Raw genomic sequence first — 9,950 nt, 5'->3', positions numbered from 1 at the left:
GGGGTTACAGCTTGACTGGCAGGCTGATGGGTCAGTCTACTGTATATCTCCTTATATTCCCACCCCTGCCTATCTCTCTTTATATTTCCACCCCTGCCTGTCTCTCCTTATATTCACACCCCTGCCTATCTCTCCTTATATTCACACCCCTGCTTATCTCTCCTTATACTCCCACCCCTGCCTGTCTCTCCTTTTATTCCCACCGCTGCCTGTCTCTCCTTTTATTCCCACTCCTGCCTATATCTCCTTATATTGCCACCCCTGCCTATCTCTCCTTATATTCCCACCCAACTCCTGTTCATTGGCTGATCAGCATACAATACATTATCTAAGGTGGCTGCACAAGCAACCAGCCAGACTGTCCCACTCACATTTGTTATGTACCAGCCGATCCTAATACTGGCAGGCAGAAATCATGGCCAGTCCGGTTTGCTTATTTAAGCCCCGTGCAGTTAGGGAAGAACGCTGCCTGAGGCCAGGTACTCACCCCGCCTTTTGGACAGTGCGTCCCTGCCCGCGGCCCCAAAGGTACAAGCCAGAAGTGCTGACCACAGAGTACAATGCTTTCTATTTATATTCAATAACGTTTTAAAATAAATTAAATTTTGGCAGAAACACCAGATTAAGGAAATTGGATTTCTGTAATAAATTAAACAAGAAGAAAACCAACACATTCAGATAAATTTGGTGATAGACTGTAATACTCGATGTAGATCATTTCTTGTAAATTTTACAGTAGCGATGTTAAAGGAGATAAAAGAGGTTTGATAAAATGACATCAAGACAAATTGCCACTAATGACTCTTGCTTTGAATTCGGCCCCTCGCAATAATTATCATCTGAACACATTTCCTTTGTTTCCAGTCTTGTGTTTTCATATTATAACATGTGACATCAGGAATCAAGATGACCCGTGCTTTGAACCAAAATAATAAGGACATTTGAATATGTCCACTATATTTATTCTTTCGTCATTTGTTAAGCAGTCTGCTGTCACTCCCTCTCCCTGTCTGTCTCTCCCCTGCTAACCTCTCTCTATTTTTCATCTAGCTGCTTTTTGCCCTTAGTTCTCTTTCAATCAGTCTGTATCTGCAGCAGTCATGCCCGCATGGCACACACAGAGCATTTAATGAGCACTTTGCAACAAGATCCTTTTCTTTTTTCTGCCTTAATGTTGTCTGACAGACAAATTAGGGGCATGCCAGGGCTGACCTGTCACCTTACAGCACTCTGCCTGCTGCTGCTCTAGACATGACACCCAGGATTGTGGCGAGAAAAGTAGCTCTACACACTTAACTACATTTTTTTTAGTGGCCATTCTGTCATAAATCAAAGTCACAATTCACACAGTACGTGATAAAAATGTTTATCAGATCTGGAAGGTGAGAGACTTAATATATGTCTTAAAAATAGGTTCTTGACATTATTTTGTATGTATGAAAACTGGCGCTTGTGTAAAAGGTGAAGTCAATTTCCCACTGCATTTATATAAACAAGGGCAAAACCATTGTTCGGACTTGTATTACTTCATTGATATTCCCCATTGTTTCCAGATATTTTCAGCCATTTATTTAGCTTAGAATGTGGAGTTATTCCCTGAGACACTGGACTCTTCTTCTTAAAAGCAACGGTACAGTAGAGTGAGAACTGTGTTATAGATTTCTAGCGACTCAAAAATCACCTTAAAAACAAAGCCGGTGGAGGTACCTGGGCAAAACATTGGTTGAGGACTATTGCGTTCAACCAGGATTCATACAATGTAAAGTAATGGGCCGTGTAAACGAGCGCCGATCAACGAGACAGTTCGTTGATCGGAGCTAGTTTTCTCCTTTCACAAGGAACTATGGGAGATGTGCTGCCGCCAACAATAATATTTAAGGCATTTAAAACAATATAATCAGGCGAAGAACGAGCGTCTACACAGCATTTATCTAGAACGAGCGTTCTGTGAACGCTCGTTTGCCCGATAATTAGCCAGTGTAAATGGGCTCTTAGGAAGGATATAGCCTTTTTATCTACGGCTCCAGGAAGAATAGGCGGATTAGATTAGTTGACTCCGAACCACTCCACACCTGTTTCCTCACCCAGGTAGTCTGATATGCCTCTACTATTAACCCCTTAATGACCAGCCTATTTTAAGCCTTAATGACCAAGCTATCTTTTGCGTTTTCTCATCGTCGCATTCCAACAGCTATATTTTACATCGACATAGCTGTATAAGGTCTTGTTTTTAGCGGGACAAGTTGTATTTTTTTTAATAGCACCATTTTGGGGTACATATAATTTATTGATTAACTTTTTTGGGGGGTAATGGAAAAAAACCCACAAATTTCACCACCCTTTTTTGCATCTTAGATTTATGCCGTTTACTGTGTGGTATAAATAACATAATATATTTTTCATTGGGTCATTACGATTGTGGCAATACCACATTTATATAGATTTTGTATGTTTTCCTACTTTTACACAGTAAAAACACTTTTTTTTCAAAATTATTTGTTTTTGTGTCGCCATGTTTTAAGAGCCATAATTATTTTATTTTTACACCGATGCCGCTGTATGAGGGCTTGTTTTTTGCCAGACGACTTCTAGTTTTTATTGGTACCATTTTGGAGTACATGCGACTTTTTGATCACTTTTTATCAAATTTATTTGAAGGCAGGATGAACAGAAAACAGCAATTCTGTCTTTTTTTTATTACATTTTTTTACGCCATTCACCGTTAAATAATGTAATCGCTTTATAGGTGGGGTCGTTACGGATGCAGCAATACCAAATATGTGTAATGTTTTTTTTTTGTTTGTTTTATCGTAGTAAAGTATTTTATAATGGAAAAAGTGGGTTTTTAATTTTTTTTTATTTCGGATTCCCACTGGGGGACTTCACTATGCGATCTCCTGAATGCTTTTGTAAAACTGACAGGCACCTGCTAGGTCATGCCTCAGGCATGGCTTAGCAGGCATCCACCATAGGCAGACCTGGGGGCCTTTGTTAGGCCCCCTGCTGCCATAGAAGCCATTGGCACCCTACGATTGCAATTGCAGGGTGCCGATGGGGTGAGAAAGGGAGCACCCTCCCTCCAAAACCACTTGAATGCGGCGCTCGCTATTGAGCGCCGCATCCAAGGGGTTAAACAGGTGAAATAGATGTTGAAATCTATCCCGCCCGTTAGTGCAGGTGTCCGGCTGTCTTTAGACAGCCCGACACCCGCTTTAGCCGGCACAGGACACCGGTGCCGGGCTTATGTCAAAGCGCCGTGAAAAGGTGGCTCTCTGGCATAAGTACCCTTAACGGCCGCCGTGAAAAGGCGTATTGGTGGTCGTCAAGGGGTTAAAGGAAAAGCATATAGGCAGACATAGTGCAACTCCCTCTAACCAATGACTGGACGTTAAAATCAATGTTTAATATACTCACAAACATCAGATTAAAATGCGTATCGCTTCTCGGTCTTTTGGCTAAGATCAAGTGTAGTATCAGATTAAAATGCATGTTAACAATTTATATCCCTACTGTCTCCAGCTCTTTCTTGCCCTTCCCAATTGTCAGATTAAGGCCTAATGCCCATGACCATAGTGGTTTTGTGGGCCGCAGAACCATGGATCTGTTGAGGTCCATTTGTGCACAAGAAACCTTCCTTAGTGCATTTGTGTGTCACTACTATTCACAGATCTGCAACAAAAAAATAGATGTCAACAGTTTGTCAAGCTGCAAATCTGGACCATAAAATGTTTGTGGCCCCCACACGAACCTATGAGCATCACGGTCGTTTGCATGCTCCATAGAAATGAATAGGTCCATGCAAAATTGCGGATAGCAAGGTGACAAAAAACTACGGTCACCTCCTGATGCCCGCAGCCATGGATCTGCGAGCGCTTGTCCCAGTCTCCTCCTCAGGAGACGTCAGCTGTTACGTCTATGGCCGGGGGTCATCGTTCAGACTTACCCCTTGACGATCCCGGCCATGGACATCTCTCTACTCGGCGTTCGCTCCCTCCAGGGAGACGCCGGCACTCTCTTCCGGGTCCTCGGACTGTTTCCGGCAGGGTGCGCGCGCGCCCGCGTGTGCATGGCCTTAAAGGGCCAGTACGCATCCAGCTGTCTAACATCCATTATCAGCCCAAATGGCTGCTGGACTATAATAAGGGGCCCTGCCCACTGGTTCCTTGCCTGAGCATTGTTGTATACCCTAGTTTGTCTTGCAAAAGGTCTCCCAGTGTTTACCAGTTCCCAGTGTTACCCGTTCCTGCTGCCTGTACCCTGTATCCCGTGCTATTGTATCTACAAGTGAAAGTCAAGTCGTGCCTACCCACTGCATCCGCGGCGTCACCTGCTGTGAAAGTCAAGTCCTGCTTCCGCCACTGTCTACATTGCCTCAGGTACCCGTTCTGAACTATAGACATTGTTTTGTACCTTGTTGGCCAGCTGCTACTCCGCTACGCGGTACGGCCCATTGGGTCCACACCCCGTGCTGTGACACCAGCTCTCACTTCCGCTCACCTTGGCCGGGTCCCATAGGATGCGCGCGCACGCTCGTGCCTGCTCTTAAAGGGGCAGCGCGCACACCAGACTTTTATGTTAATTAGCCCATAACACCTTGGACTATAAGAAGGGACCAGCCCCTTCCTCCCACGCCTGAGCGTTGTTGTCATACCCTAGTTTGTCTATGCAAATGGTCTCCTAGTGTTTCCCAGTTACCAGCGTATCCTGTTACCTGTATCCTGTGCTATCCTGGTCGAGTGCCGTGCTGAGCCAAAGTCGTGCTGTGCTGTATACCACGCCTGTCCTGCTTCACCACGCCTGACGTCTACCTGCTGGCTAGTCCCAGCCGAGCCTGCCTTGCTACTGTCCGAGCTGCCACAGGTACCCTATACGAACTATAGACTGTAAGCTGTGTCCTGTTGGCCAGCTGCCATACTGCCAAGGCGGTACGGCCCAGTGGGTCCACGAACCCAACGTGACAGTACGCTCAGGCCATGGACCCCGCTGGTCGATTCAAGACCATGACGACGTCACAAGAGATGCGGGCGGATATGCTGGACCTCCGGTCTCGACAGGACCAACTCCTCCAGGCCTTGAACACTCTCGCACGTCGGCAGAAGCTGCCGTTCCTCCTACTACACCTCCTGGCAGTGTTGATCCTCAGACTACACCTCCTGGCAGTGTTGCTCCTCGTTTTTCTTTGCCACTTCCTGACCGCTATGATGGGGACACAGGTACCTGTAGTGGATTTTTGAACCAGTGCCAGACCCACTTCAGCCTGTATGCAAGGGCATTTTCGTCTGATTGCTTTCATCATCTCTCTCCTCACAGGCAAGGCCCTTGCATGGGCGAATCCTATCTGGGAGAGACAAGGACTAGAGATCTGTGACTTCCAGGGCTTCCTTCGGACTTTTTGCATGGTGTTTGAGGAGCCTGGACGAGTCTCACCTGCAGCGGCTTCCTTGATTAACCTACGCCAAGGAGACACCTCCGTGAACGAGTACGTCATCTGACTGTCTCCTAAAATTGAGGACGAACTTGCCGCTCGAGATCTACTGTCTACCATGGATCACCTCATCCTTTAGTCCGCCTAGATTGATATGCGGATCCGAGAACGCCTCCAAGAGGCTCATCGGGAGGGAGGCCTTCCTAGTCTGGTCCCTACTTTGCAGCAACCCCTGCTGTCCTCAGATTTCGATCCTCCTAAGGAGTCTGTGAGGATGGACCAGTTTAATCTATCCACGCAGGAGAAACAACGCAGACGCACTTCGGGACTCTGTCTATATTGTGATCTCGGTGGCCATTTGTGCGCCTGTGTTCCCAAAAATCCCTAAGCCTAGGGTTGATAGGAGAGACAACCTTGGATAAAAGAGGACTTCCGTCTAAATTGTCCATACCAGTGACCACAGTGTCCGGCGAGAGAATGCATCAGGTCTCTGCGTATCTGGACTCTGGATCTGCTGCTAATTTAATAGAATTAGACAAGCAGTCTCACAGGACAAATACGTGTCAAGGTGGGAGACAAATCTCAACCACCCATATAAATGATTAGAGATAAGGACTCTAATGATACATGATAAACAAGAGGAAAAAAAGAGTCCATACATATCAACATATGAAGGAATAAAACATCTTTATTGATACCATAAAAATACACTGAATGACGAAGACAGAGAATCCAAAATAAATCCTAATACGGATCACAGATATGTACATTGATAGCAGTATATACAGTACACTGAATGGTATGTACAGTTATTGTAGCTCAATGTAGCTCCAACACAGGGTGCATCAAATAGGGGTAATTTTAAAGTGCAAACAGTGCAAGGATGGACAAAAATGCCTAATTCAAAAAGGTCTGTAACTAATCTAAGTGACTAGTGCCTTGGAAGAACGGCATAAAGCCAAGTTAGGTCCGAAGGATGCACTTACCCATGTATGGGAGGTTGAGTGTGACCCAAAAGTATAGAAGAGCGCCCCGACGCGCGTTTCGCCTGAAGCTTTCTCAAGCTATTCAATTTAATAGAAACCTGGTGGATCTTCTTTAATTACCCACCACCCCTCTGGAGAGGCCATTGATGGTTGCATCTGTAAATGGACTACCTCTGCCAGATCCAGTTATTGCTGTAACGAAGCCACTGAGTCCTGGACTGGAACTCTGGAGAGGTTCTCCAGTGGGGCCCCGAGTGTCACAACCGTTGCCTGGGACAGATTAGTTTGTCTCAGCCTCCTCTGCCTCAGTCATTGGCAGGATTACCTGGTCATTATGCTGCATTTTCGGCCTGTGTAATGCCCCCGCGGTCTTCCAAGAGTTCGTTAATGGCATCTTCCGTGACCTCCTCTATGTTTTATGTTGTGGTCTATCTTGATGACAGCTTGATTTTTTCCCCAGATCCTATGACTCATCAGAGACATGTCCATCAAGTTTTGCTGCGGTTAAGGGAGAATCGTCTGTACTCTAAGTTGGAGAAGTGTGTGTTTGAGAAAGATGCTCTACCCTTCCTGGGCTACATCGTCTCGAATCGAGGTCTCGAGATGGATCCTGAAAAGGTAAAATCTGTCTTGTAATGGCCACACCCTCAAGGCTTGAGGGCCATACTGCACATTCTGGGATTCGACAATTTTTACAGACAGTTTATTCCAAACTTCTCCTCACTGACATCTCCTATCTCTAACCTCACCAAGAAGGCCATGAACGCCAAGGTATGGACTCCTGAGTCCGCATTCAATAGCCTGAGGAGTGCCTTCACGTCAACCTCTATCCTCCATCATCCAGATGTTTCCTTACAGTTTGCGTTGGAGGTGGACACAACCTCTGTCGGTGCTGGTGCACTCTTGTTCCAGAGAGGTTCCAAGGGCAAGTCAATGGTATGTGGATATTTCTCTAAGCTCTTCTCTTCCGCAGAACACAACTACTCGATTCGGGATCGGGAGTTACTGGCCATCAAATTGGCTCTGGAGGAGTGAAGACATCTACTAGAGGGCGCAGCTCATCCTATCCTAATTTTTACGGACCACAAGAATCTGACCTACCTCCAGACGGCCCAGCGCCTGAACCCTCGTCAGGCCAGGTGGTTGCTTTTCTTTGCCAGGTTCCAGTTTGAGCTCCATTATCGCCCGGCTGACAAAAATGTGAGTGCCGATGCCTTGTCCAGGTCTTTCGAGACAGAAGACAACATGGAGATTCCACAGAATATTATTGATCCGTCTTGTATTGCCTCTGTCAACCACTTGCAAGTTGGGGACAGGACTTTTGTGCGCCTGTCTGACAGAGGGAGAATCCTCTGCTGGGGACACTCCTCTAGACTGGCAGGTCACGCGGGTACCCGTAAGACCAGAGATTTGATTGCCCGTCATTTCTGGTGGCCCACGCTGCCCAAAGACATTATGGACTTTGTGTCTTCCTGTTCAGTGTGTGCAGCTAACAAGGTCGCTCTCTCCAGACCTGCTGGCCTTCTCCAGCCATTGCCTGTGCCCGATACTCCCTGGCAGCATATAGCTATGGACTTCATCACTGACCTGCCTCTCTCTGCGGGATGCAGTACTGTCTGGGTGGTGGTGCACCAATTTTCGTAGATGGCCCACTTCGTTCCTCTGACCGGCCTTCCTTCTATTCCTCAACTGGCCAAGCTTTTCATCCAACACATCTTCCGCCTGCACGGCTTGCTGCAGCATATTGTGTCTGATCGGGGGGTTCAGTTCACGGACTCCTAGGTGTGAAGTTGGACTTTTCCTCGGCCTACCATCCTCAGTCCAATGGTCAGGTCGAGAGGATCAATCAGATCTTGGAAAACTACCTATGTCATTTCATCTCCAAGCAGCATGATAACTGGGTACATTTGCTCCTGTGGGCTGAATTTTCTTACAATAATCACACCAGCGAGTCCACAAGGAAGACACCATTCTTTATTGTCTATGGTCAACACCCACGAATTCCTCTCCCGGTGCCTGATACGTACGTCCGAGGTACCAGCTGCTGACACTGCTTTTAGGGGCTTTTTGCAGATCTGGCAGTAGACTCGATCCTCCATCCTGCTGGCGGTCGACCGCATCAAACGGAAGGAAGACAGAAGGAGAAGAGAACCCCCTCAGTTTCTCATTGGCACGAAGGAATATCAGCTTCCTCGGACCATTCGAGATCCTGCAGCAGATCAACCCTGTCGCCTACAAGCTTCAGCTGCATCCTACCCTCAAGATTCCAAACTCCTTCCATGTCTCCCTCCTGAAACCGGTGGTTTTGAACTGCTTTACCAAGACCCCGTGGTACAGCGGTAGCGATGGCCACTAAGTGAAGAAGCGCCCGGGCGGAAAGGCGACTGCCTAAGGCCGGCCCTGGGTGCAGTTAGCGAGTGGCACCTGACCCGCTGGTAGTTACAACTGCCCGGGGACACACACACCCGCTGGCGCCCCTCTGGCAGTGTGGCGGCTGGCGCCCTGTGCGACCGCACTGGTCGAAAGTATCTAAGGCCGGCCATGCCCTCATTTTACCAGCAATTTCACACCCTATATGTTGATGAAATTGCTTGTGACCTTTTATAGTGGTTAATATCATCCAGCATCTTCTGGGTATTAATAACTTACTTGACATGCGGCCATTGTCATGGATTTATCAGAGCCGAGCAGATTTATTTTTTTGTGGTCTTTTGTTGATAAAAATCAAGAGTTTGACTTTCTGGCAAAATGATTTTTTTTTTTAACGGAACAAGATGTCTTTGATTCTAAGTCGTCTAATGTAACTGTGCTCTTTGGTAGAACTTTATCACACAGTCTCTGCTACTTTCATGTTGACTTGTAAGTCAATAAACCAAAGAAAGTAATAAGGCAATCAGATCACCCGTTAAAGGGTTTTTGCTGTTTGCCTTGAACTTTTTGCCATGAACTACCCCCTCCCTAATAACATATCTGCTAGTAAAGAGGTTTTAGCATTCAATTTTGCTTTGCATTCACCCAAGCCCCCAATCTATAGCACATGCATCTTACATACACAAAGCACATATACACACACTAAAGTGTTACTGATACGCATTTCATATTTTATATGCAGGTACTGGCTAAATCCTTGCATATTACTCAGGCATACAACATAATTACACATCCTTATTCAAACGCACATAAGCATATAGCTTGCAGGCATATCTCTGCGTACACACAGGCCTCTGCCTTGCATTCAGACATTTTGCTTGTTATCTTGGCTGGGAAGGAATAACCTATAATAATTCATCAGTGGCTTAACCTGCTGGGGAATTTCAGGTCTTTCATTTCTCACTGGGATAAAATCACAGCAGCTCAGGGGATATTAATGCTCCTCCTGTGCCAGCTTCAGGTTACAGGGAAAATAACTCACAAAGAATATTTTCCTCTGGTGGAAGTCAGAGTTGATCATTTAGCGAAACTTGTTTGTAGTGCGTTAACGCTCCAGTGCCCTGAGATAAGAGGTGCGGGGAGGCGGGAGGATTGTGGCAGATATGTGT

The 9,950-nt window shown here is 46.4% G+C and overlaps 1 pseudogene; it reads left to right on the top strand.

The window, feature by feature from the left end:
• Nucleotides 1-3,435: 3,435 nt before the first annotated feature.
• LOC142747582 (U2 spliceosomal RNA) lies at nt 3,436-3,509 on the top strand (annotated as a pseudogene).
• The last annotated feature ends 6,441 nt before the right edge of the window (nt 3,510-9,950 follow it).

The sequence above is a fragment of the Rhinoderma darwinii genome, chromosome 2, assembly GCF_050947455.1.
Source record: "Rhinoderma darwinii isolate aRhiDar2 chromosome 2, aRhiDar2.hap1, whole genome shotgun sequence".
NCBI classification, from domain to species: Eukaryota; Metazoa; Chordata; class Amphibia; order Anura; family Rhinodermatidae; genus Rhinoderma; species Rhinoderma darwinii.
Note: the sequence above shows the minus strand (reverse complement) of the source record. Positions and strands in the feature narration are given on the sequence as shown.